This window comes from Stenella coeruleoalba (assembly GCF_951394435.1).
Source record: "Stenella coeruleoalba genome assembly, chromosome: 3".
Taxonomy (NCBI): domain Eukaryota; kingdom Metazoa; phylum Chordata; class Mammalia; order Artiodactyla; family Delphinidae; genus Stenella; species Stenella coeruleoalba.
In genome coordinates, this window is record NC_137148.1 from 103,712,202 (window position 1) to 103,737,725 (window position 25,524).

At 38.0% G+C, this 25,524-nt stretch overlaps 1 protein-coding gene across 1 annotated transcript in view; it reads right to left on the minus strand.

The window, feature by feature from the left end:
* Positions 1–24,146, minus strand: part of ZNF608 (zinc finger protein 608) — a 1,156,357-nt gene extending 1,132,211 nt beyond the window's left edge. Inside the window, exon 1 of the mRNA XM_079918637.1 lies at positions 22,954–24,146. The gene's annotated coding sequence lies outside the window, so the exon portion shown is untranslated. The remainder of the gene's footprint in view (positions 1–22,953) is intronic.
* Between the last annotated feature and the right edge of the window lie 1,378 nt (positions 24,147–25,524).

Genomic DNA, 25,524 nt, shown 5'->3' on the forward strand with positions numbered 1-25,524 from the left:
AAAGGCAAAAAAATTGCCACATACCTGGGTAGGGCAAAAGCAAAAAGAAAAAACAGATAAAAGTATAGGGACAGGACCTGCACCTCTGAGAGGGAGCTGTGAAGGAGGAAAAGTTTCCACACATTAGGGAGCCCCTTCACTGGAGGAGACGGGGGGGTGGACAGGGGCAAATCTTCGGAGCCACAGAGGAGAGTGCAACAACTGGGGTACAGAAGGCAAAGCAGAGAGATTCCCGCACAGAGGATCACTGCCGACCAGCACTCACCAACCCGAGAGGCTTGTCTGCTCACCCGCCGGGGTGAGAGGGGGATGGGGGCTGAGGCTCGGGCTTTGGAGGTCAGATCCCAGGGAGAGGACTGGGGTTGGCTGTGTGAACACAGCCTGAAGGGGGCTAGTACACCACAGGTAGCCAAGAGGGAGTCCGGAAAAAGTCCGGACCTGCCTAGGAGGCAAAAGACCATTGTTTTGGGGTACATGAGGAGAGGGGATTCCTTCCCTGATGCCCACAAACGACAGAGCACCACCTAAAAAAGCTCCAGAGATGGGCATGAGACACAGCTATCAGCTCAGACCCCAGAGACAGACATGAAATGCTAACACTGCTGCTGCAGCCACAAAGAATTCTGTGTGCAAGCACAGGCCACAATCCACACCCCTCCAGGAGCCTGTACAGCACACCACTGCCAGGGTCCCATGATCCAGGGACAAGTTCCCCAGGAGAACACAAAGCATGCTTCAGGCTGTTGCAATGTCATGCCGGACTCTGCCGCTGCAGGCTTCCCCCACATTCCAATTATGACAACTGTACCTCTCCGTCCCCATGTCCTGAATGAGCAAGAGCCCCCTAATCAGCTGCTGCTTTAAACCTGTCCTCTCTGGGTGGGAACAGATGCCTGAGAGTGTCCTACACACAGAGGTGGGGGCAAATCCAAAGCTGAACACCAGGAGCTGTGCGAACAAAAAAGAGAAAGGGAAATCTCTCCTAACAGCCTCTGGAGCAGCGGATTAAATCCCCACAATCAACTTGATGTAGCCTGCATCTGTGGAATACCTGAATAAACAATGAATCACCTCAAAATTGAGGCACTGAACTTTGGGAGCAATAGTAGACTCAGGGTTTGCTGTCTGCAACTGAAATGTTTCTGATTTTTACGTTTATCGTAGTACAGTTTTTAGTGCTTGCTGTAATTGGTGGATTTGTTTATTGGTTTGGTTGCTCTCCTCTTCTGTTTTTTTTTAATTATTATTATTTTGTCTATCTTTTTTCTCCCTTTTCTTCTGAGTCATCTGGCTGACACGGCCTTTGTGCTCCGGTCTGGTGTCAGACCTGAGCTTCTTAGGAGTGAGAGCCAAGTTCAGGACACTGAACCACCACATACCTCCCGGTCCCATGTAATATCAATGGGCAAGAGCTCTCCCAGAGATCTCCATCTCAATGCTAAGACCCAGCTCCACCCAATGGCCAGCAAGCTCCAGTGCTGGACACCCCATGTCAAACAACTAGCAAAACAGGAACAGAACCCCACCCATTAGCAGAGAGGCTACCTAAATCATACTAAGTTCACCGATGCCCCAAAACACACCACCAGACACAGGCCTGCCAACCCGAAAGACAAGATCCAGCCCCACCCACCAGAACACAGGCATCAGTCCCCTCCACCAGGAAGCCTGCACAAGCCACTGAACCAACCTAACCCACTGGGGGCAGACACCAAAAACAAAGGGAACTACAAGCCTGCAGTCTGCAAAGAGGAGACCCCAAACAGAGTAAGGTAAACAAAATAAGAAGACAGAGAAATATGCAGCAGATGAAGGAGCAAGGTAAAAACCCACCAGACCAAAGAAATGAAGGGGGAATAGGCAGTCTACCTGAAAAAGAATTCAGGGTAATGTTAGTAAAGGTGATCCAAAATCTTGGAAATAGAATGCAGAAAATACAAGAAACGTTTAACAAGGACCTAGAAGAACTAAAGAGTGAACAAACAATGATGAACAACACAAATAAATGAAATTAAAAATTCTCTAGAAGGAATCAATAGCAGACCAACTGAGGCAGAAGAACGGATAAGTGACCTGGAAGATAAAATAGTGGAAATAACTACCGCAGAGCAGAAAAAAGAAAAAAGATTGAAAAGAATTGAGGTCAGTCTCAGAGACCTCAGGGACAACATTAAACACACCAACATTTGAATTATAGGGGTCCCAGAAGAAGAAGAGAAGAAGAAAGGGACTGAGAAAATATTTGAAAAGTTTACACTTGAAAATTTCCGTAACGTGAGAAAAGAAATAGTCAATCAAGTCCAGGAAGCACAGAGAGTCCCATACAAGATAAATCCAAGGAGAAACAAGCCAAGACACACATTATTCAAACTAAAAAATATTAAACACAAAGAAAAAATATTAAAAGCAGCAAGGGAAAAACAACAAATAACATACAAGGGAATCCTCATGAGGTGAACAGCTGATCTTTCAGCAGAAACTCTCCAAGCCAGAAGGGTGTGGCAGGACATATTTAAAGTGACGAAAGGGAAAAACCTAAAACCAAGATTACTCTACCCAGCAAAGATCTCATTCCGCTTCGACGGAGAAATTAAAACCTTTACAAACAAGGAAAAGTTAAGAGTATTAAGCACCACCAAACCAGCTTGACAACAAATACTAAAGGAACTGCTTTAGGCAGGAAACACAAGAGAAGGAAAAGACCTACAATAACAATCCCAAAACAATTAAGAAAACTGTCATAGGAACATATATATCGATAATTACCTTAAATGTAAATGGATTAAATACTCCAACCAAAAGACATCGACTGGCTGAATGGATACAAAAACAAGACCCATATATATGCTGTCTACAAGAGACCCACTTCAGACCTGGGGACACATACAGACTGAAAGTGAGGGGACAGAAAAAGGTATTCCATGCAAATGGAAATCAAAAGAAAGCTGGAGTAGCAATTCTCATATCAGACAAAATAGACTTTAAAATAAAGACTATTACAAGAGACAAAGAAGGGTACTACATAACGATCAAGGAATCAAACCAAGAAGATGTAACATTGTAAATATTTATGTACCCAACATAGGAGCACCTCAATACATAAGGCAACTGCTAACAGTCATAAAAGGGGAAAACGACAGTAATACAATCATAGTAGGGGACTTTAACACCCCACTTTCATCAATGGACAGATCATCCAAAATGAAAATAAATAAGGATACACAGCTTTAAATGACACATTAAACAAGATGGACTTAATTGATATTTATAGGACATCCCATCCAAAAACAACAGAATACACTTTCTTCTCAAGTGCTCATGGAACATTCTCCAGGATACATCATATCTTGGGTCACAAATCAAGCCCTGGTAAATTTAAGAAATTGAAATCGTATCAAATATCTTGTCCAACCACAACACTATGAGACTAGATATCAATTATGGAAAAAAATCTGTAAAAAATACAAACACATGGAGAGTAAACAATACACTACTAAATAACCAAGAGATCACTGAAGTAATCAAAGAGGAAATCACAAAATACCTAAACAAATGACAGTGAAAACATGACAACCCAAAACCTATGGGATGCAGCAAAAACAGTTCTAAGAGGGAATTTTAGAGCAATACAATCCTACCTCAAGAAACAAGAAAAATCTCTCAAATAACCAACCTAACCTTACACCTAAAGCAACTAGAGAAAGAGAAACAAAAAAACCCCAAAGTTAGCAGAATGAAAGATATCATAAAGATCAGACCAGAAATAAATGAAATAGAAATGAAGGAAACAGTATCAAAGATCAAAAATCTAAAACCTGGTTCTTTGAGAAGATAAACAAAATTGATAAACCATTAGCCAGATGCATCAAGAAAAAAAGGGAGAAAACTCAAATCAACAGAATTAGAAATGAAAAAGGAGAAGAAACAACTGACACTGCAGAAATACAAAGGATCATGAGAGATTACTACAGGCAACTATATGCCAATAAAATGGACAGCCAGGAAGAAATGGACATTCTTAGAAAAGCACAACCTTCTGAGACTGAACCAGGAAGAAATTGAAAGTATAAACAGACTAATCACAAGCACTGAAATTGAAACAGTGATTGAAAAACTTCCAACAAACAAAAGTCCAGGACCAGATGGCTTCACAGGCAAATTCTATCAAACATTTAGAGAAGAGTTAACTCCTATCCTTCTCAAACTCTTCCAAAATATAGCAGAGGTTGTAACACTCCCAAACTCATTCTACGAGGCCACCATCGCCCTGATACCAAAACCAGACAAAGATGTCACAAAAAAAGAAAACTACAGGCCCTTAACACTGATGAACATAGATGCAAAAATCCTCAACAAAATACTAGTAAACAGAATCCAACAGCACATTAAAAGGATCATACACCATGATCAAGCGAGGTTAATCCCAGGAATGCAAGGATTCTTCAATATACACAAATCAACCAATGTGATACACCATATTAACAAACTGAAGGAGAAAAACCATATGATAATCTCAATAGATGCAGGAAAAGCTTTTGACAAAATTCAACACCCATTTATGATAAAAACCCTCCAGAAAGTGGGCATAGAGGGAACCTACGTCAACATAATAAAGGGCATATATGACAAACCCACAGCCAACATTGTTCTCAATGGTGAAAAACCGAAAACATTTCCTCTAAGATCAGGAACAAGATAAGGTTGCCCAATCTCACCACTATGATTCAACATAGTTTTGGAAGTTTTAGACACAGCAATCAGAGAAGAAAAAGAAATAAAAGGAATCCAAATCGGAAAAGAAGAAGTAAAACTGTCACTGTTTGCAGATCACATGATACTATACATAGAGAATCCTAAAGATACTACCAGAAAACTACTAGAGCTAATCAATGAATTTGGTAAAGTAGCAGAATACAAAATTAATGCACAGAAATCTTTTGTATTCCTATACACTAATGATGAAAAATATGAAAAAGAAATTAAGGAAACACTCCCATTTATGACTGCAACATAGAGAGTCAAATACCTAGTGATAAATCTACCTAAGGAGACAAAAGACCTGTATTCAAAAAACTATAAGACACTGATGAAAAAACTGAAGATGATAGAAACAGATGGAGAGATATACCATGTTTTTAGATTGGAAGAATCAACATTGTGAAAATGACTATACTACCCAAAGCAATCTACAGATACAGTGCAAACTACCACTGGCATTTTCACAGAACTAGAACAAAAAATTTCACAATTGGTATGGAAACACAAAAGACCCCGAATAGCGAAAGCAATCTTGGGAAAGAAAAATGGAGCTGGAGGAATCAGGCTCCCTGACTTCAGACTATACTACAAAGCTGCAGTAATCAAGACACTATGGTATGGGCTGAAAAACATAAATATAGATCAATGGATGAGGATAGAAAGCCCACAGATAAACCCACACACCTATGGTCACCTTATTTTTGATAAAGGAGTCAAGAATATACAGTGGAGAAAAGACAGCCTCTTCAATAAGTGGTGCTGGGAAAACTGGACAGCTACATGTAAAAGAATGAATTTAAAACACTCCCTTACACCATACACTAAAATAAACTCAAAATTCATTAAAGACCTAAATGTAAGACCAGGCACTGTAAAACTCTTAGAGGAAAACACAGGAAGCACACTGTTTGACATAAATCACAGCAAGACCTTTTTTGACCCACCTTCTAGATTAATGGAGATTAAAAACAAAAATAAACAAATGGGACCTAATGAAACTTAAAAGCTTCTGCACAGAAAAGGAAACCATAAACAAGACGAAAAGACCACCCTCAAAATGGGAGAAAATGTTTTCAAATGAAGAAACTGACAAAGGATTAATCTCCAAAATATGCAAGCAGCTCATGCACCACAACATCAAAAAAACCAAACAATCCAATCCAAAAAAGGGCAGAAGACCTAAACAGACATTTCTCCAAAGAAGATATACAGATCGCCAACAAACACATGAAAGGATGCTCAAGAACGCTAATCATTAGAGAAATGCAAATCAAAACTACAATGAGGTATTACTTCATACCAGTAAGAATGGCCATCGTCAAAAAATCTATAAACATTATATGCCGGAGAGGGTGTGGAGAAAAGAGAACCCTCTTGCACTGTTGATGGAATGTAAATTGATACAGCTACTATGGAGAACAGTATGGAGGTTCCTTAAAAAACTAAAAATAGAACTACCATATGACCCAGCAATCCCACTACTGAGCATATACCCTGATGAAACCATAATTCAAAAAGAGACATGTACCATAATGTTTATTGCAGCACTATTTACAATAGCCAGGACATGGAAGCAACCTAAGTGTTCATCGACAGATGAATGGGTAAAGAAGATGTGGCACATATATACAATGGAATATTACTCAGCCATAAAAAGAAAGGACATTGAGTTATTTGTAGTGAGATGGACAGATCTAGAGTCTGTCGTACACAGTGAAGTAAGTCAGAAAGAGTAAAACAAATACTGGATGCTAACACATATATATGGAATCTAAAAAAAAAAAAAAAGGTTCTGCTGAACCTAGAGGCAGGACAGGAATAATGACACAGACATAGAGAATGAACTTGAGGACACAGGGAGGGGAAGGGTAAGCCGGGACAAAGTGAGGGAGTAGCACTGATATATATACACCACCAAATGTAAAATAGATAGCTAGTGGGATACAGCTGCATCACACAGGGAGATCAGCTCTGTGCTTTGTGTCCCCCTAGAGGGGTGGGAGGGAGATGCAACAGGGAGGGGATATGGAAATATATGTATATGTATAGCAGATTCACTTTGTTATATAGCAGCAACTAACACAACATTTTAAAGCAATTATACTCCTATAAAGATGTTAAAAAAAACAAAAGAAAGTAAACCAGTCAAAGAAAAACAAAACTGCGTGATTCCACATATATGAGGTATCGAAAACAGATTAATAGAATCAAAGAGTGGAATGGTGGTTTCCAGGGGATGGGGAGAGGGAGGAATGGGAGTTACTAACTAATTGACATAAAGTTTCAGTTAAACAAGATGAATAAGCTCTGGAGATGTACTCTACAACTTTGTACCTATAGTTAACAATACTGTATCATATCCTTAAACTTTATTAAGAATGTAGATCTCATGTTAATTGTTCTTACCAAAAAAAAAGTCAATAAAGTTTAAAAAAGAAAACTCCAAAAAGAAAAAAAAGAAAAGAAATTTTCAGGTCCATATTGTTTTACTGGCAAATTCTACAAAATATTTAAAAAGAAAGAACATCAATTCAACACTACTACAGAAAAAAAATTCATCTATGTTTTTCCAAGACTCATTTGGAAGTCATTTCTACATGATCACATCAAATAGTGAATGTCAGAACCCTGAAAATTACATGAAAAGTATACACACTCATGTATAAATGCTGACAGGCAGAGATGACTGAGAATTACAATGTCTCTGAGCTTTATCATTTCATCCATATAAACATGAGCTTGAAATTTCTATATCTCACAGTTAAAATCTAGCTGTGTTACAATTAACTCAATGTATAAAATAATTCATAACTTTGTTTCAGTAAATCACCCTTTGTAGACACTATATGTGCATTTTTTTATGCATCCAGGAGATGGGGAGGACAGAAACGCAAATTAATGAGAGAGAAACAGCAAAGACGATTAAATAGTGTGTTTGATTCCCAACCATTCTACTCATTGACACATACCCAGGTGTGAACATTAGATAGAAAACATGACTCTGCTGTTTCCTCAGTTGGCCTCAGTTCTTGAGTGTCTCCTGTAACGTGAGCAACTCTCTTTTTGAGTGCATGTATGTAGTGAGCAAAAGATGTAACTCTATTCTACATGATTCTTAGAGCTTATATTAACCTAGAAACACGATGCACATCTGAGCATTTATTTACATGATCAGAGATTTTAAGAAGTGAACAAAATGGCACCATAATAAATAACTCTGAGAAACAGGAGAAGAAATGCTGATATGACACTAAAAGAATGACCACATGTACTATAATATACTACCTGACAATGAATATGAGCTGAGAAAAGAAGGAGGAGAGAGGCTTTGGCAATCAAAGAGCACAACAGAGTAAGACAAACAAATGCAAGTTGTGGTGATCATAGAAGAACACAAGTGTGCTACAGGGCAGACCACTGGTGATAAGCAAGCACACTAAATGAAAACATTAAATACTCTCTGGATGAAAATTTCAATCTATCCACTACCGGAGACAGCTTGTCTATTACACAAACCACCTTGACTAAATATGAGAGTATGTGATATTTTCCATCGTTGGGAGCTCTGATTAAATCATTGCTTAAGGTGTGCACTACAACACATTTCTAAGAGTTGAAAGTTATACTGATTATTGATCAATTAATCCTATAAACATTTTAATACACATTTTGCTTACTAACAGGTGCCCAGGTAACAAATAGTTGAAATTATTGTTTTAGGAACTTCACCAGAACCGAAGATCGCAAAGAGGCCCAAGACTTGTCTTGCTTATTCACACTCAGTTCACTTATTTCCCTTGAAAAACCGATTTGACAGAGTAGATTATTTCTTCCCCTTTGAAAACTCTATTCTTCATTTCCCTAAGACTTTGAACAACATTCTGAATTGAAAAGTGTGTTCTTCTTCCTATAGGTATTCATGGACCCTAAACATGCAGATTTCAATCAAAAATACCCTCCAGCTGATGACATAATATCATTATCAGAGAAGATATAATCTCAGATTTTTTGAGTGTGCATTTCTTTTATCTGTTATAAAAGATAACAGATAAGTTATCTGTCCCATCCCTATCTCCACCATGTATTAAAGTGTACCCTTCTAAACTTCCTTCCATTATTTTACTCTTACATATTCATCAAAATATATTAAATTATATTTGGGTAAAAAATCTACATCCAGATGAAAAGACAGGTTTTCTTGTAAGCTATTATTTCCAAATGAGATCTTAGTTCATTAAGAGGTAAAAAAACTTACTAGTTTGAGTAGTATTATGTATGCTCTTAGTTTGTGGGCTTTTTTATCTTTGTTAGTCTGTAACTCTGTCTAGTATGTTTTTAGTTCCAGCAATGATTTAACATGGGATCTTACCAGATAACTCCAAAGCAATAAACAACTATTTATACTTTTCTTAAGCATTTGTATATACACAAAAATATATACAATTACTTGTGCATGCTTGTAAAATAAATACATCTACGCATTTCACTGGACTTCCTACTTTCATTCAATGTTGGATTTGCAAATCCACCCATGCTGATAAATGTAGTTCTGTTTAACTTATTTCTATGTATGCTTTGTACAGTATTCTATGACTATGAATTTTGTCTGTCCATTCAATCACTGATCATCCTTTAGGATAGGACATTGGACTCTCATGGTAATATAGGCAATACTTCAATGACATACATATACATGTTGCCTTTATAATTCTAAATTTGTCTTAGAAGTCAAACACTGGGCTCATCTCTTGCAGTTTCTTTCTTTGCCAAGATCTTATTCCTTTAATTTTTCATTTCCTTGTAGCTCTCTGCTGCTTTCAAGGAGATATTGTTTAAGATTTTATACAAATTTTTTTATTATTCTCAATGAAATCATGGTTGGTAAATTACCTTGCCCACAGTTACCTCGAAGCCCCATTTACTCCTCACATATTAATTCTTCCTTATACCTGATGTTTTACTTTTTTTTTTTTTTTTTTTTTTTTTGTGGTACATGGGCCTCTCACTGCTGTGGCCTCTCTCGTTGTGGAGCACAGGCTCCCGACACGCAGGCTCAGTGGCCATGGCTCATGGGCCCAGCCGCTCCGCGGCATGTGGGATCTTCCCGGACCGGGGCACGAACCCGGGACCCCTGCATCAGCAAGTGGACTCTCAACCACTGCGCCACCAGGGAAGCCCTGATGTTTTACTTTTAATTAACTGTCTTGCTCCCTCTAAATTTTCCTAGCAGAATAGTAGTATTAGACATAATAGCGGAAGCAACATGATTCACAAAGAACTTATTCACCCTGACCAAGTCATGAAAGGTATAGCAGAACTTCAGTATCCAAGAAGTTCTGGAGTGGTCAGGCTTGCTACAGACCTTTTTTACCTATAATCCAGACTACAACCATGATGATCTTAAATTCTTTCCCAAATCCAGCCCCAGACTTCTTCCAAAGTGAAACTACCTTAGATAACAGTTGCTCAACTTCTGATAAAAATCACTATTGACTTCATTTGCTTGAGTTACTCTGCTTCTCTACAATATCTTGCTGATCCGTGCATATCCTCCTGAATTTAGTGTAATAATTTATTACTTTTAACTTAAAACTGATACATTTTCGTTTTTTAATACAGTAGATTTCTCTTCTGATCCCTACTACCCAATATTTCACTATTTTCCCATAATTCCTATTTGTTTCCTTCAGAGTAGTTATCACAACTTCCAGTGATATTTTTTTCTTTTTCTTTTTTTTGTCTTTCTCCCCTACTAGAATAAACTCCATGAAGGAAAGAATCATGTCTGTCTAGAGATGCCATTGTATCTCTAGCATTTAAAAAAATCATCTGGTTTGCAAGGCAGAAATAGAGACACAGATGTGGAGAACAAACATATGGACACCAAGGGGGGAAAGTGGGGGAGTGGTGTGATGAATTGGGAAATTGGGACTGACATATATACACTAATATGTATAAAATAGGTAACTAATAAGAACCTGCTGTATAAAAAATAAAATAAAATGCAAAAAAATTATCTGGTGCGAAAAGGACTCTGAGTAAATATTTCTTGAGTTATTTCATGTGTTTTCACTTGTCAGTGCTGTGGATTTCAAGGTAGATTTTAAGATCAATGAAAAAAAATAAAACTGAAGCCGAAACACCCTTTTAAAGTACGTATTATGTACCAAACACTTTACTTAAGGTGTTTTATTTATTATTATAAAACCATGTAATGTAGGTATCATGATCCCCATTTTATAGATGAAGAAATTAAGATACAGGGAAATTAAGTAAATTCTATAAATTTAGCTGCTGATGGCAGAGATGAATTGTAATCCCATTTCCATTTGATTCTGAACTCAGACCTATCTACTGTACCACACTGCCCTAGGGGGAGCACTTCTGATTTATAGATAGCTTTAGATAATCTTCACAAACTCTGCAATTTAAATGCATGTATATGTATCGCTGAGTCACTTTGCTGTGCACCTGAAACTAGCACAACATTGTTGATCAACTATATTCCAATATAAAATAAAAATTTAAAAAAGAAAACAGAAAAAAAAATTTTTAAGCCTATAATGAATGAAAAAAATAAAAAAATAAAATTCTTTGAACTCCAGTGTGCTCCTCTGCCTTATCTCTCCATGTGCTGGAATGCACATTCAGGAAACAAGCAATTCCTGTCGGAAGTACTGCATTCACATTATTTGTGTTTCAATGTCCTTGTCACGAAACTGTCTGGAATTATGATTAAATATCATTACCCTTAAAGACATCTCATCTCCATAAATTTTATATCTAAATTATTGGGGTGTATTCAATTTGCAGATGTCACTTCCAATATATATATAAAACTGATGTTTTTCTGGATTGCTGGGTCATTGAAACTGAGTGGACTACCTGTTTTTCTAATATGTGGGAAAAGAATATATCAAAAGTAACCATGACATATAATAACAGGTGGGACCTAAGCTGTTGTAGGGCCAACATATTTAATGCTCAGAGGTGGAACCTAAGGTCCAAAGAGATTAAATAATTGGCACAAAGCTAAGCAGCTTGCTAATGGCATAGGTAGCAGCATTCTAATCACTTTATAACATGCATATTACTGATGAGTTACTGTCTGCTAGTGGCATAGCTAGCAGCATGCTAATCACTTTATAACATACATACCACTTATTAGTTCCTGTTTCCCAAGTGAACGGTTCATAAATAATAAATTATAATGTTTCATCCTAAGAGATTTATGATTTCCTTCTTACTGACTATGCCTAATTCTCCTTTTCCTTAGTTCCAATACCTAAATTCTCATTAAGTGCTTCGTTCTGTAACTTAACTTTTCAATGCAACATTCATTAGTTACACTAATTGTACAATGCATTATTATTCTCCAAGGAGCAAATTCTTTTTCATTTCAGTAGCTAGGAAATGGAAACCCCGAGTAAACTTACTGGGCTTTTTATGATAAAAGTTTGGATGTGTGATTTATATAATCTAGGAATCTTAAAAATAATCATACTTGGCAATCTCAAAGTTACCCCAGTATTCATACATGAATTCAACCAAACATTTATTGAGCATCTACATGCTGAGTAATTTACTCATACAAAGATGAGTAGTTTATATTCTTTGCCAACAAGTTCACTCACAGATTAGTGGAGTAAACATACATAGACATAATATTATGTAATAATATATAAGAACTTCCTGGAAAAGTATAGCCCAAATTATGTACACAATTTTTTTTCTTTTCAGCTTTAAGAGATATAATTGACAAATAGAAATTGTATATATTTAAGGTATACAACTTGATGTTTTGATGCAAGTATACATTGTAAAATGATCAGCATAATCAAGCTAATTAATATATTCATCATGTCACATAGTTACCATTTATGTGGGGCAGCTTGGGCGGGGGGCAAATACTTAGGATCTACCCTCTTATCAAATTTCAAGTACACAATACACTATTGTTACCTATAGTCACCATGCTATACTTTAGAGCTCCAGAACTTATTCATCTTACATAACTGAAACTTTGTAGCCTTTGGTCAATATCTCCTCATTTTCCCTTCCCCTCAACCCTTGGCAACCTACTCTGTGTGTCTATGAAAGCACTTCTGTGACTCCACATATAAGTGAGGTCATGTATTACTTAACTTTCTGTGTCTGGCTTATTTCACCTAGCATAATGTCCTCCAGGATCATGCATGTTGCCACAAACAGCAGAATTTTGTTATGGTGAATAATATTCCATTGTGTGTGTGTGTGTGTGTGTGTGTGTGTGTGTGTGTGTGTGTGTCACATTTTCTTGATCCATTCATCTATCAATAGATATTAAGGTTGTTTTCACATCTTTGCTATTGAAAATAACGTTGCAATGAACATGGGAGTCCAGATATCTTTTTGATATCCTGTTTTCATTTCCTTTGGATATATACCCAGAAGTGGGATTGCTGGATCATATGGTAGTTCTATTTTTAACTTTTTGAGGAACCTCCATACTTTTTTCTGTGATAGCTATACCAATTTACAATCCCACCATTAGTGCATCAGGATTCCTTTTTCTACACAGCCTCATCAATACTTGTTACCGCTTGTCTTCTGCTAATAGTCACTCTAACAGATGCGAGGTTATATCTCATTGTAGTTTTGATTTGGATACCCCTGATAATTAGGGATGCTGATTACCTTTTCATATATCTGTTGATTTTTGTATGTCTTCTTTTGAGAAATGTGTATTCAGGTCTTTTGTCTACTTTTTCATCAGGGTTTTGTTGGGGTTTTTTTTCTATTGAGTTTATGAGTTCCTTATGTATGTTGGATAATTAACCCTTTATCAGATACATGGTTTGCAAATATTTTCTCCTACTCCATAGGTTGCTTTTTCACTCTATTGTTTCTTCTGCAGTTGTTTCAGAAGATTTTTAGTTTGATGCAATCCTGTGTGTCTATTTTTACTTTCGTTGCTTGTGATTTTGTGATCATATTAAAAAAAAAATCACTGTCCAGACCAATGTCAAGAAGCTTTTTCCTATGTTTTCTTCTATGAGTTTTACAGTTTCTATCTCATGTTTAAGTCTTTAATCCATTTTAAATTGATTTTTTAATACAGTATGAGATAGGATCCAATGTCATTCTTCTTCATGTGGATATCTAGTTTTCCCAACACCATTTTTTTGGACTTATTGTGGCACTGTTGTCAAAGGTCAGTTGATCACACATTTATTATTTATGGGCTCTCTATTCTGTTCCATTGATTTATATATCTGGTTTTATATCAATGCCATACTGTTTTGATTACTCTAGAAGTGTAGTTTGAAATCAGCAAGTGTGGTACCTCCAGTTTTGTTCTTCTCGTTCAAGATTGCCTTGACTATTTGGGGCATTCTGCAGTTCCATTTGAATTTTAGGATTTTTTTTTCTATTTCTGGAAAGAATGCCTTTGGGGTTTTGATAGAGGTTACAATGAATCTGTAGATCTCATTGGGTAATATGAGCTTTTTAACATTCATAATTCTTCCAATCCATGAACACAGGAGGTCTTTCCATTTATCTGTGTCCTTTTTAAATTCCTACATCAAAGTTTTCTAATTTTTAGTGTGCAAATATTTCACCAATTTGGTTACATTTATTCCTTTTATCAGATATTTACATCTACCTTCATCACTAAATTTGGCTTTTAATTTTTCTCAAATAGGTATTCTTAGTTTGATCACAGTGTATACTGGGTTCATAGCATGAGTTAAAGATTATTTTTTCTGTATCTGTACTCTAGAAGATTTTCAGTAATACTGCTAATCATGTCTCTTGAATGCTTGGTAGAAGGCACCCACAAAGCTTGCTTTTATATTTTTATGACTTTGACCTTCAGATTAAATTTCCCTAATAGTTATAGGTTTATTCTTGCTATTTCTCAAGTCAATCTTGATGTAGTATTCTTCTAGCGTTTTATTGTTTGTTTCAAATTATTTGGAGTAGAATCACTTGTAGAATTCTCTACATTTTTACTATCCATTCAAATATATAGTTTTTTTTCATTCCATCCATTCATTCATTTTTTTTCCCTTAAGTTGATCAACACTATCAGAGATTTATCACTTTAATGGGTTCTTCAAGAAGTCACTTACAGTTTTTTGATCCTCTTTATTATAATTTTGTTTTCTATTTTATTGATATTTGATTTTTGTTCATTATCTTCTCTTCTATTTTCTCTAAATTCATTCTTTTTTATTTTCTGACCTCTGAAGTACTAACCTCATTAATTTTTAGCCTTTTTTTCCAATGTAAACAATTAAAGTATAAACTGTTCTCAAATACCACTTTTGGTATTTGTCATTCAGGTTTATGTATTTTTTTATTTCCATTATGATTCCCTATTTGACCTATGGATTAGTTATTCATTTGTTTTTAATTTCAAAAAGTCTGGTTTTCTTCTTAGTAATTACTCTCTTATGTCAGTCTTGCAAGCTTTATAATTCTTTTTTATTGTTCTACCACTTCTTGGCACTGAGTCCTTTTCCCTAATCTCTCCTTTTATTTTTTGATTGAAGTTCCAAGAACTCAGGGAAAAAAATTCTTAAGAGGTTTTCAAAATGTTGACAACTAAAGAGTATAAAAGATCCTCAGGAAAAACTCAAAAGTAGAGAAGTGTGTTTTCAATACTATTTTCTGAGAAAAGCAGGGATCGTATTTATGGATGAGCGTCCCCCTCCCCTCCCCCACCCCCCACTCCACCAGGAACAGAGAAACACAATTTCTCCATAAATGCCTGATGACAGAGTTCCTCTTTTTCACAATACCCCTTAGACTCATGCGTTGCTTATGGTTGGAAATTACAATGAGGGTCTATAAAACACACTGAGTTTTAGAATATCATTCTTTTTTTTTTTTCCAGTACGCGGGCCTCTCACTGCTGCGGCCTCTCCCACTGCGGAGCACAGGCTCCGGACGCCACGGCTCACGGGCCCAGCCGCTCCGCGGCATGTGGGATCTTCCTGGACCGGGGCACAAACCCGCGTCCCCCGCATCAGCAGGCAGACTCTCAACCACTGCACCACCAGGGAAGCCCCTGAATATCATTCTTTATTTGACATAACTGCTATGATGGCTCAGGATCTGTGTGTTGTAAACTTTAGGGATGTTAGGCCAGTGATAAGATATTATGTATCTTCCTAGATTTTGAAAATTTAGAAACTATGGACTCAATGATGGATGAATCCAATTCTGGAGATCATGAAATATCTATACTAGATCCAGTGGAGGGAGGACAGCTCAGGACACAACTGCTGAAGAAGGAATTGAGTCATGAATTAGGCACACGTATGAGTGTCCTCTATTGGTAGGGAATATTTTCAGACTTGAACTGTACTAAACACTTAATTTCTACAAGATGAATGATATAATTTGTGGGCTTTACTATTTTTATGAAAAATTATTAACAGAAAATATACTCATCTTGTTTAAATTTGGGGCCCTTTTTGAATTGATGCAATTAATGAGGAATGCAGAATTGTGAATTGTTCATTGTATAACCTGTTTGAATACAGTAGGTTAGACAACACAGGTGTAAAGCAGAATAAAAAGAAAGAAAATAATCAAAATTTAATGTAACTTTGCAGTTAACTTAATGGATGCCTTAATAAGACCCATTAGAGATTTTATTGTACAATAGCAGACAAACATTCTTTGCAAGCCAGAACTGCCCAACTCATCACTGATCCCAGACAACCGTGTAAGAACTATGTACCTTGAGAAGTAATTACATAGAGGGAGATGAAGGACTTTCTGATACCCTACTGTGAAGAGCAGGGACCAGATATATATCTAGTTTCAAATGGGTATGACTTTTCAGCCTAACTGCTTAAAATACATACACACACACAAACATACACACATTCACACACAGAGCCCTGGGGAAGGCAAGTAGGGAAACACTCCTCTAACCACCTGTGATATTGTAATTTGTAATAAGTAATATATATTGAATCTTCATCCTAGTCCAAGCTCCTGGCACAGAGCTCCTAAATGATTAGAGAGATAAAGCATCTTTCGTTGTGTTAATAAAGTGACTTTTGAAATGCACCTAAGGATGCATTTAAAGATGGGGGCTGGTTCCCAGGAGAACCAAACATGTGACTTGAGGGATGGAACTTTCAGTGCCACCACCTCTGACCTCCAGGGAGGGAAGGGGGCTACAAGTTGAATCAATACCCAATGGCCAATGAGTTACATCAGTCATGCCTATGTAATGAAACCTCCATAAAAACCCAAAAGGATGGGGACTGCAGAGCTGCCTGGTGAACACGTGGATGTGCTGGAAGAGTGGCAAACTCAGACATCATAGAAGCTCCTCATCCTTTCGCCTCATCTTGTCCTCTGAATCTCTTCTATCTGGCTATTCCTGAGTTATATCCTTTTATAGTAAACCAGTAATCTGGTAAGTAAAATGTTTCTCTGATTTTTGTGAGTTACTCCAGCAGATTAATCGAACCCAAGGAGGGGGTTGTTGGAGGCTCCAATCAACAGCCAGTAGGTCAGAAGCACAGGAGCAACCCGTACTTGCAATTGGCATCTGAAGTTGCAGGGAGAGGCACTCTTGTAGGGCTGAACCCTTAACCTATAAGATTTGACACTATCTCCAGGTAGATAGGGTCTGAGAATTGCTTGCTGGTGAGGAAGTAAAACCACCACACAAGTCAGAATTGGTATCAGAATTGTACACCACAACTCAGTTCTTTCATAAAGGAAATAATACCAGTCTAACCAGGTCAATTCCATGCCACCAATAGAACCACACTTACAGTTGGATAGGCTTAGAGTAAAAGTCAAGTGTAACTATATGGCTTCCACTAATACTTTCTTTTCAGAACATAAGAAAAAAATTTATTGCAAGGAGTAGGTTTACATGATTGCAGCCCCTAATCATGTAAACCTACTCCTTGCAATGAATTTATGTGTGTGTGTATATATATATATATATATATATATATACTATAATTATCCTCAATTATACATAATCATCCTTTCAAGTCCTATAACCATAAAGTAGTAGAATTTTGGTATAAGGTAAGAAAGAGGCCCCACTTAGAATTTAAGCTAAAGTCATGAGCTCCAGCCCAATTTTCCAGAGAGTTCTGCACTGAGGTAACAGGCTTTCATCTAATAATAAAGCAACACTATATTCGTCATTTACAGCTCTCCTTTATACCTCTTTCAGGAAACTCTGTGATGAGGGTAAATTGGCCAAGGCAGGATCTTGGAATTTCTGAATCTAGTCTCTATTCCATAATGTCATCTTAATATATAATGTCATCCATCAAAATCTCACTCAAATCTGAATGAACAAACACACACACTCACATGTGCACACATACACTGCTACACATTGCTTCAGCCCACCTATGAGTTTACCTGGAGAAACATCAGACAGCTCCCAGCACACAGACAACTTCCACCCTGAAGCAGTGTGTCTCTGAAATTCTCTGCCTGGAAGCCTCATTCACTGCCATGGGAGCTTGCTCAGTCCTGGGCTGAGCAGCCTGTGGTACGTGGGATTTAAGGCCCTCAATAGCACCTTTCAATCAGGAAGGGATAAATATCAGAGAATAGGCATCGCAGATTTCCCATTTCAATGTGAAAAAATTCTCGACATGGAAATTCTTCCACATGTTTCTTCAGAGGGTATACAGTCAGCAATAGTTCTCGGACTTGAGTTTATTATATGGATGAAATAAGGTCCCACCCCCTTCAACAATCCATTAGGATATCTCCTTGTTTTGCTGTTATAAATAGTTTTCTCAAAAGAATGCATTTATGAAGTATCTGTTAGGGGCTGATGGAAGGCTTGCATCCCATGGCAAGAGAAAGTAGTAAGATTCAGGATGGATAGGAATTATGTCTCTTTTGCCAAGCATGGAAAGAGCAATTTTGGAAGAGGAAATGGGAAAAAAAAGAACACACAATATTTCAGGATTCTTTTCAGGCAACAGAGAAGAAAATATAAGAAAACCAAGGTTTCAACAGAAGAAAAATAGCACTAACAGACATGTAATGGAAAGAACTACAAGAAATTAGTCTCCCAGTTGCCAAGCTAGGAGTTAGAAGACAATGTTCAAGTATTAGATTCATCAGTTACTGGATATTTGATGTTATTGAAATGACATAATATTCCTGAGTCTCAGATTTTCACCCACAAAATGGAGACAATAATATTCAACTTATAGGACTGTGGTGATGACTAAAAGAAATAATTTACGTAAAAATGATATAAACTTTAAAAACGTATGCAAATGTTAGAAATTATTATTATAATCGATCCATCTTTAGACATGCAAGAAAAAAAATCATTTTTTTTAATGGACATAATGCAAAAAGACTAAATAAAGTCCTAAACCCCCATGTTTAATTAACCTAGCCTTTCTAAGAGCAGGCATGTTACAGCATTGTTACCAGCAAGTCTGCTCTATCAATGCCATTGTTTGGTTATCAGTTTGTCTATTCAACTTGGCAGTGAACTTTTATATTTGCACAATACATATCAAAACCTGTGCTAGCTAAGAGGTTGTAGAGAACACAAAGATAAAAGTGCAGAATGAACTGAACATGAAACAGAAAACTATCTAGTTCAACAAAGAAACAGTAATATTTGGCCTTTATCTGGAAAAGATTTCATGTCTAAAGGGTCTTTTTCCTTAAATAAAATGCAACAGTATTTTATGTTTCCTTTTATTGGACATTACATACTGGTAGACAATAAGTCAAAGATGTGATGTGGGTAGAAAGGAAACACCTAAAATTAAGCAAAACAACAACAGCAAAGCAACAACAAAACAATTGGATTAATTCCCTTTTTAGGAGCCTAAGAATGTACCTCGTTGCCCAGAGAATCCTCCTCATTTCCTATTAAAGGTGATGAGTACTTTGGTGGGCTATCTGGTCTAATTTTAGAACTATCATATCAAATGATAACCATTAATAACTACTAATATTACACATCGTGAAAATGAAGGTCAAATACTACAGTTTGGATGTTAAATAAGGTTCAGAATATAACCAGCTTTTAACAGGGCAAATTTTGCTCATCTTACAATAAATTTACTCTAAAAATGTGCTCCTAAACCACACAACCAGCCATACTTTCTTTTCCAGTGTTTAGTAATGGTGACTGTCCTGTCATCATCATGGAACAGAGCAGGACCCTGTGGGGCTCCTGGGCACAAAGCTTTTCTTTGTCCCCTGTTTCTTGTTCGTAGGAAATAGGCTTCATTCAGCCTCCATGACCTTCCCTGAGTTCCAAAGGGCCAGTTCAAACAGTTGCTAATCAGGGAAGGGAGGGGATGTAGAGACAAAGGAAGAGCAGTCAAGAAACAATAGTGCAGCCTTAGGGCAGGGTCCTGGTTCCCCCTCAACGAATATACATAACAATAACTTTGAACTGTTTTGCAGATACTAAAACCCCCACCAGGTGAAAGAAATTAACTGTATGTCACCCACAGGTACACAGACCCCAGACTGGTTGGAACCAGAAGGTTGATGATGCTGACTCCCAATTACCTCACCACCAACCAATCAGAAGAATGTCCATGAGCTGATCATGCCTTCCTCTTTGCACCATTACAATAAAACCCCTCCAGGTCAGGACACAGTTTTGAGGGCATTAGCCTTCTGTGGCCCCCTTTGCCACAGCAGAATAAAGAGTAAAGCTATTCTCTTCTACTTCACGCATAACTCTGTCTCCGAGATTCAATCTGGAACCCGTGTACAGAGGCTGAATTTCGGCATCAATCACTGAGTTTCTTTTCTAACATTTAACATGATGAGGCTCAGTACATTACAGTCTATCATTATAAAGTCAGTCCTGCAATGATTGCCTTCTCCTTCATCCCCAAAAATCAGGTACAGAATTTTCCAAAAGAAGTCAAAACTTTTACTAATAATAAAATTTTCTAATGCTGGTATTATGCACACACAATCAAAGAAGAAACCTGGAGTTTTCCTATGAAAAAGTCCCTCTCCAGAAGACTGCACCTGTGAGAAGATAATTTTTGAATGTCATTAATACTACAGTGTTCTGGGCTATCCTATAGTCTTATCCTTTCATCAGCCTTTTGCTGATTCTTGGAAAGACTGCTGACTCTGCCCCCTATTCAACCATTTGGTATTTGTAATTCTCCCCTTAATAACAATAATGTGTTTGTGGATTGTGGTTGTGAATGTCCCTGATTAGAAAGCAAAGGAAACAGACAGACACGATCTTAAGTCACTGTTTGCCTTAACAGCTACATGTAAACTGCTGTACCGGTTTAGGAACACAGGCTTCACTAAACCAGGACATCCCAATTTTGGTGGAATGAGCAAATGGGCTAGGATCTGGAGGAGAAGATCCTAGTTCAATAGGCATAGTTGTGAGATCTGGGTGATCAAAGAACTTTGGACTGTTACAGATATAAGCACTACTGGAGGGGAAGATGCGAAGAGGGAAAGGGAGCTGAAAATATACTACCTCACTGCTGTGTTCAGATTACCCTTGAATCTAACTGTACCCACCACCATCTGATATAAGCAACTTTCTGAAGCTCAAATATGATTAAATATTGTCTCTGAAAAAGTTTTTAGTAATTGTGAACAAAAACACTTCTCCCTCAGCGAAGCTTTACAACACTTATTGTCTTCACCAGTTTTGAGAATGAGTAGTGGGAAGTTGTGGGAGGGGTAATGGAAGCCATTCAGGGGTCCATGTGTCTGGCTCAGAGGGGAAGCCAGGTTTTGCTGAAGTAACACTCCTCTTTCATAGATGAGTCAAGTTCACACAAAGGGTAAGTGGCAAGCCCAGGACCCTGGCTGCTGAAATCTGTGGCCAGAGGTCTTTTTCAGGCACCACATTATCCTTACAGGTTTGGATACTCATCCCAACATTGTTCTCCATGCAAATCCCAGCTAAGGTGGAAATGGAGAAAAGAGAAATCTGCTGATGACTTCTACACACATGACAGTACATAACTGGAGACTGACTTAGAAATTACCCAAGTCTCTCCAGCTATTTCTAAACATCGTTGTTTGTTTTAGATTCACAATACTAAAATGAAAATAGTTGTAATAAGCTTGGAGACTGCTTAGTACCACCTGCCTCATAAATCAGTATAAAAGGGGAAACCTGGGTTAAACCATCTTCCTAAGGAGCAAACAGGTTCTAACAGCTTCACTCCTTCTCAGTGTAATAACTTCTCTTTTAGGAAAGGTCATAGCCTTGATGAAAAATGGAATTACACAGCCAGAAGAAACCATGATAAAGCAATTAATTTACCCCCCACACCCAGAAAGGAGTTCATCCTAGATGGGATTATCTATCACCTTTCATCCATGTCTTTTCTAAAAAAGAGCCTCATAAAATGAGCTCAAAGAGGTTCTTTTATATGACAGCACTTTCACAAGTACTATGGCATTGCACAGATGTAAGGGATTATCATTCTTTAAGGATAAAGAGTTCAAAATAGCCAGCAGGAAAAAAATACAATGTTTCTTTCACATTTTATTCTAGCACTTCTTTCTCATGACTACCCTAAATGTCTCCTTATTCTAATGAATCTATTTTCCCCTCAAGTTTTGTATAAATATTAATAGAAAACAAAATCATAGGATGTTAGATTTGAAAAATATATCTCCTAATTCATCCCTCTGATTTCATAAATGAGGATACTAAGAACAGTTGGGGCCATAAACATAAATGTTTATAAGGGCTGGACAGGTAACATAAATAAGAAAATCAGTTGAGTAAGAAAAGTTTTGGGGCCTGAGAAAACAACAGCGCAAGCAGCATGATGAATAGTAACTAACACACAGGCTCAGTGGAAGAGGCAGCGGAGGTGGGGGACTGGAAACTTGGAGAGTGCCAGCCCATGTGAAGGCAGAGAGTCCCCCAATTGTGACCATGTGCGAATACAAGCCCTTTGCTAGCTGAAGTAACAAAAAAGCTAAAATCCAAATTTCTGCATGAAAATTTGCTGATTTTAAAATTGTTGCATTAACTTTTAAACACGGGAAAAAAATCCACAAACAAATCAATCAAATAGCTGCAGGCCTATTCCGTTCTCCACCCTGCTAGTTCATGCCCTCTGGACTCTGTCACATGATTTCTAATAGTCTCTGCTTCATTTTCTGTTTAAGAGCCTAAGGAAGAACAGCTTATGACCACTCAGTGGTCATTCCTACCCATTCAGTGGCCTGAGCAGTGGGAGCCACTGCCCAAGTCTCCTCCGAGGCGGGCTGGGCTCCTGTTCAGCAAGAAATGATGAATAGGCTGCGAGGGCACCTGTGCCTTCAGGCCGGTCTGCCACCGCGGGTTGAGGAGCCGTAAATTCGAGAGTGGGAGCAGTTCATATGCCCTGAATTTCCTCCAGGGCCAACACTTTTTCAGGAGCGACCTGCTCACCCTTTTCCATCTCTTCAGGGTCTCTATAGACGTAGAAAAGCTGCGACCTCCCGCAAGTGCTCACGGGAGATGGAGCCGCGCAGGCGTCGAACTTCCCGGCCGGCCTCCAGCACGTCACATCCGCTGAGGGACGTCCCTTCCCTTGCGCGGGATGGCAATGTCCACACCGCGCAGAGGAGAGTCTGCTTTACCCAGAGTGATGGTAGGCAGGTTAACATAACCTGTGAAAAGCTGGTGGTCGGTCCTGGGATCAGTAACCACCGGAAGTTGGTCGGGGCTCCTGGGAGGCTGCCTGGAGCTGGTTAGTGAAGGTTCTGGGAGTGGAGCGCCAGCAATAGGAGCAGCTCCAGAGGCAGCACAGACTTCAGCACAGATGGAGGATATGGCATGACACCATCCAGGTTTTGAATAGCAGTAGTGGCACCAGCCTGCAGCAAGAGCTTCTCCCAGGTCCTCTGAAGCTTTATGATGTAGATGCTATCACTTTTCCTTTTGTAAATGAACTGTTCCATTTGGAAGTCAAGATTGGTGCCACCCAAGTGGGTTCCTGCTGCAGGGACTGTGAGGACAGCCTCCTCCTTTATCCGTGGGACATGAAGGGCTCTGGACGTTGTGAATGTTTCCCTGTTATGACCAGAACCCAGGGCAATGCCATTTGGACACGTCTCTGGGTAGCTCAGAAAGGCTGCCACCTTGAGAACTAAATTCCATCCTTTGTGTTCACAATATGACGGATCAGCACATATGCACTTGGACATTTGTATTAGCCTTACAGAAATGTGAGTGTATGTTTCAGTTGAGCCTTACTTTCCTCTAAATTTAACTTAGAATTGACCCTGGGAGTTTGCTCTTTGGAGGTCAGAGATTAAGAATACAGATTTCAACAACATAATAGCAGCAAACAGACTCAAAAGGAAATTGTAACTGTGATGCTAATTTAGCTAAGATCATGAACATCAGAATCATCTGAGGTTATTCACATAAGAGGGTTACGTTTTAAATCACCTATCAGACCTCTCTTTCCTAGGCAGAGTACACCAATTAGGTTTCCTTTTCTTATCTGTTACCTTTGTGTTGTTTGGTTTATTCCCCAGTGATTTCTTTCAAGCTAGGGTTGTCAAAATCCATACTTGACAAAATGCTGGACTATTTGTTGCTAGCACTAAGGAGTGACTACCAGGCACCTCTTCCTCCTAGGAAATGATATGCTTGCTTAAATCAAATATTGATGGGAAAAAAAGCAAACATTAGCAGTGCATGTTTAGCCTGACACTGGATTGGGATAGAATTTGGCCTATTAAATGGACTTTGATGCTTTGTTCCCTACTGCAAAAGTGCTTCCACTCTCAGAAAACAGAAATTGGGGAAAACACACTCTCTGCATAGAAATAAAAGCAATGCTCTAATATTAAAGGGAAAACACAATGATAGAAAAGTCAGGAAGGAGCTCAGCAAAGCTATTACCATGCTTATTGCCATTTGAAGGCACAATGATTGAAGTTATTGTCTTAATGTAAGATTACTAAATAATGCATCCCATAAAGGAGAGACATTGTGTTGGCCATAAAACGTGTTTGACTGCAACAGGATTCATACTTATTTAATGACACTTTAGAATCAGATGGTAATTAAAATGAAGTAGGAATTTTTAAAAGGCAGGAGAATTCAAACACACCAGTATATAAATTGAAACATTCTCTTTGTTTTGCAAGCACATAAAGAAGTAAATTTCACACAGGTTTTTTTTTTTTTTTTCCTTTTTTGGCCCACTGGGAACAGCACAATTTTGACTCCTTGGTATTTCCACTTCTAATTGCTAGGAGGGTTCATTATCAGCTGTCTAAAGTGCGATACATCAACCTTGCAGAGCTGAGTTACAAAAGACGTTCACACATCTGATGGGCTGCTGTGCTAAATACATCTTAATTTGTGCTGCATCTGCTGTTTTCTAATTTGTTTGTCATGCTGTGAATGCTGCAGACTTTGTTAGAGCCGCTTCCTGATTTTTTTCCTTTAAAAATGCATCAATTCTTCATTTAAAAAAAAATGGCTGTCTTCCATCATTGTTCATCTGTTTCTTGGAATGCCATAAACTCAATTCTGTTACGCACATTCATGTATGAAAAAATCCCGTGCATTTGAATATATATATGTATTATATTAGAATAAATGCACATGTATTTGCATGTGCATCAAGCCAAGTATTCAGTTTAATCACATAAAGCAAAACAAACTTTTTTCAGCCATTACTGGATGCACAAAGTGACAAACGCTCCAATCTCAGAATTCTGGCATGGATAAAAGTGCTTCAAGTCGCTGGGATCCGCTGTGCAGAAGATGGGCATAAGGGT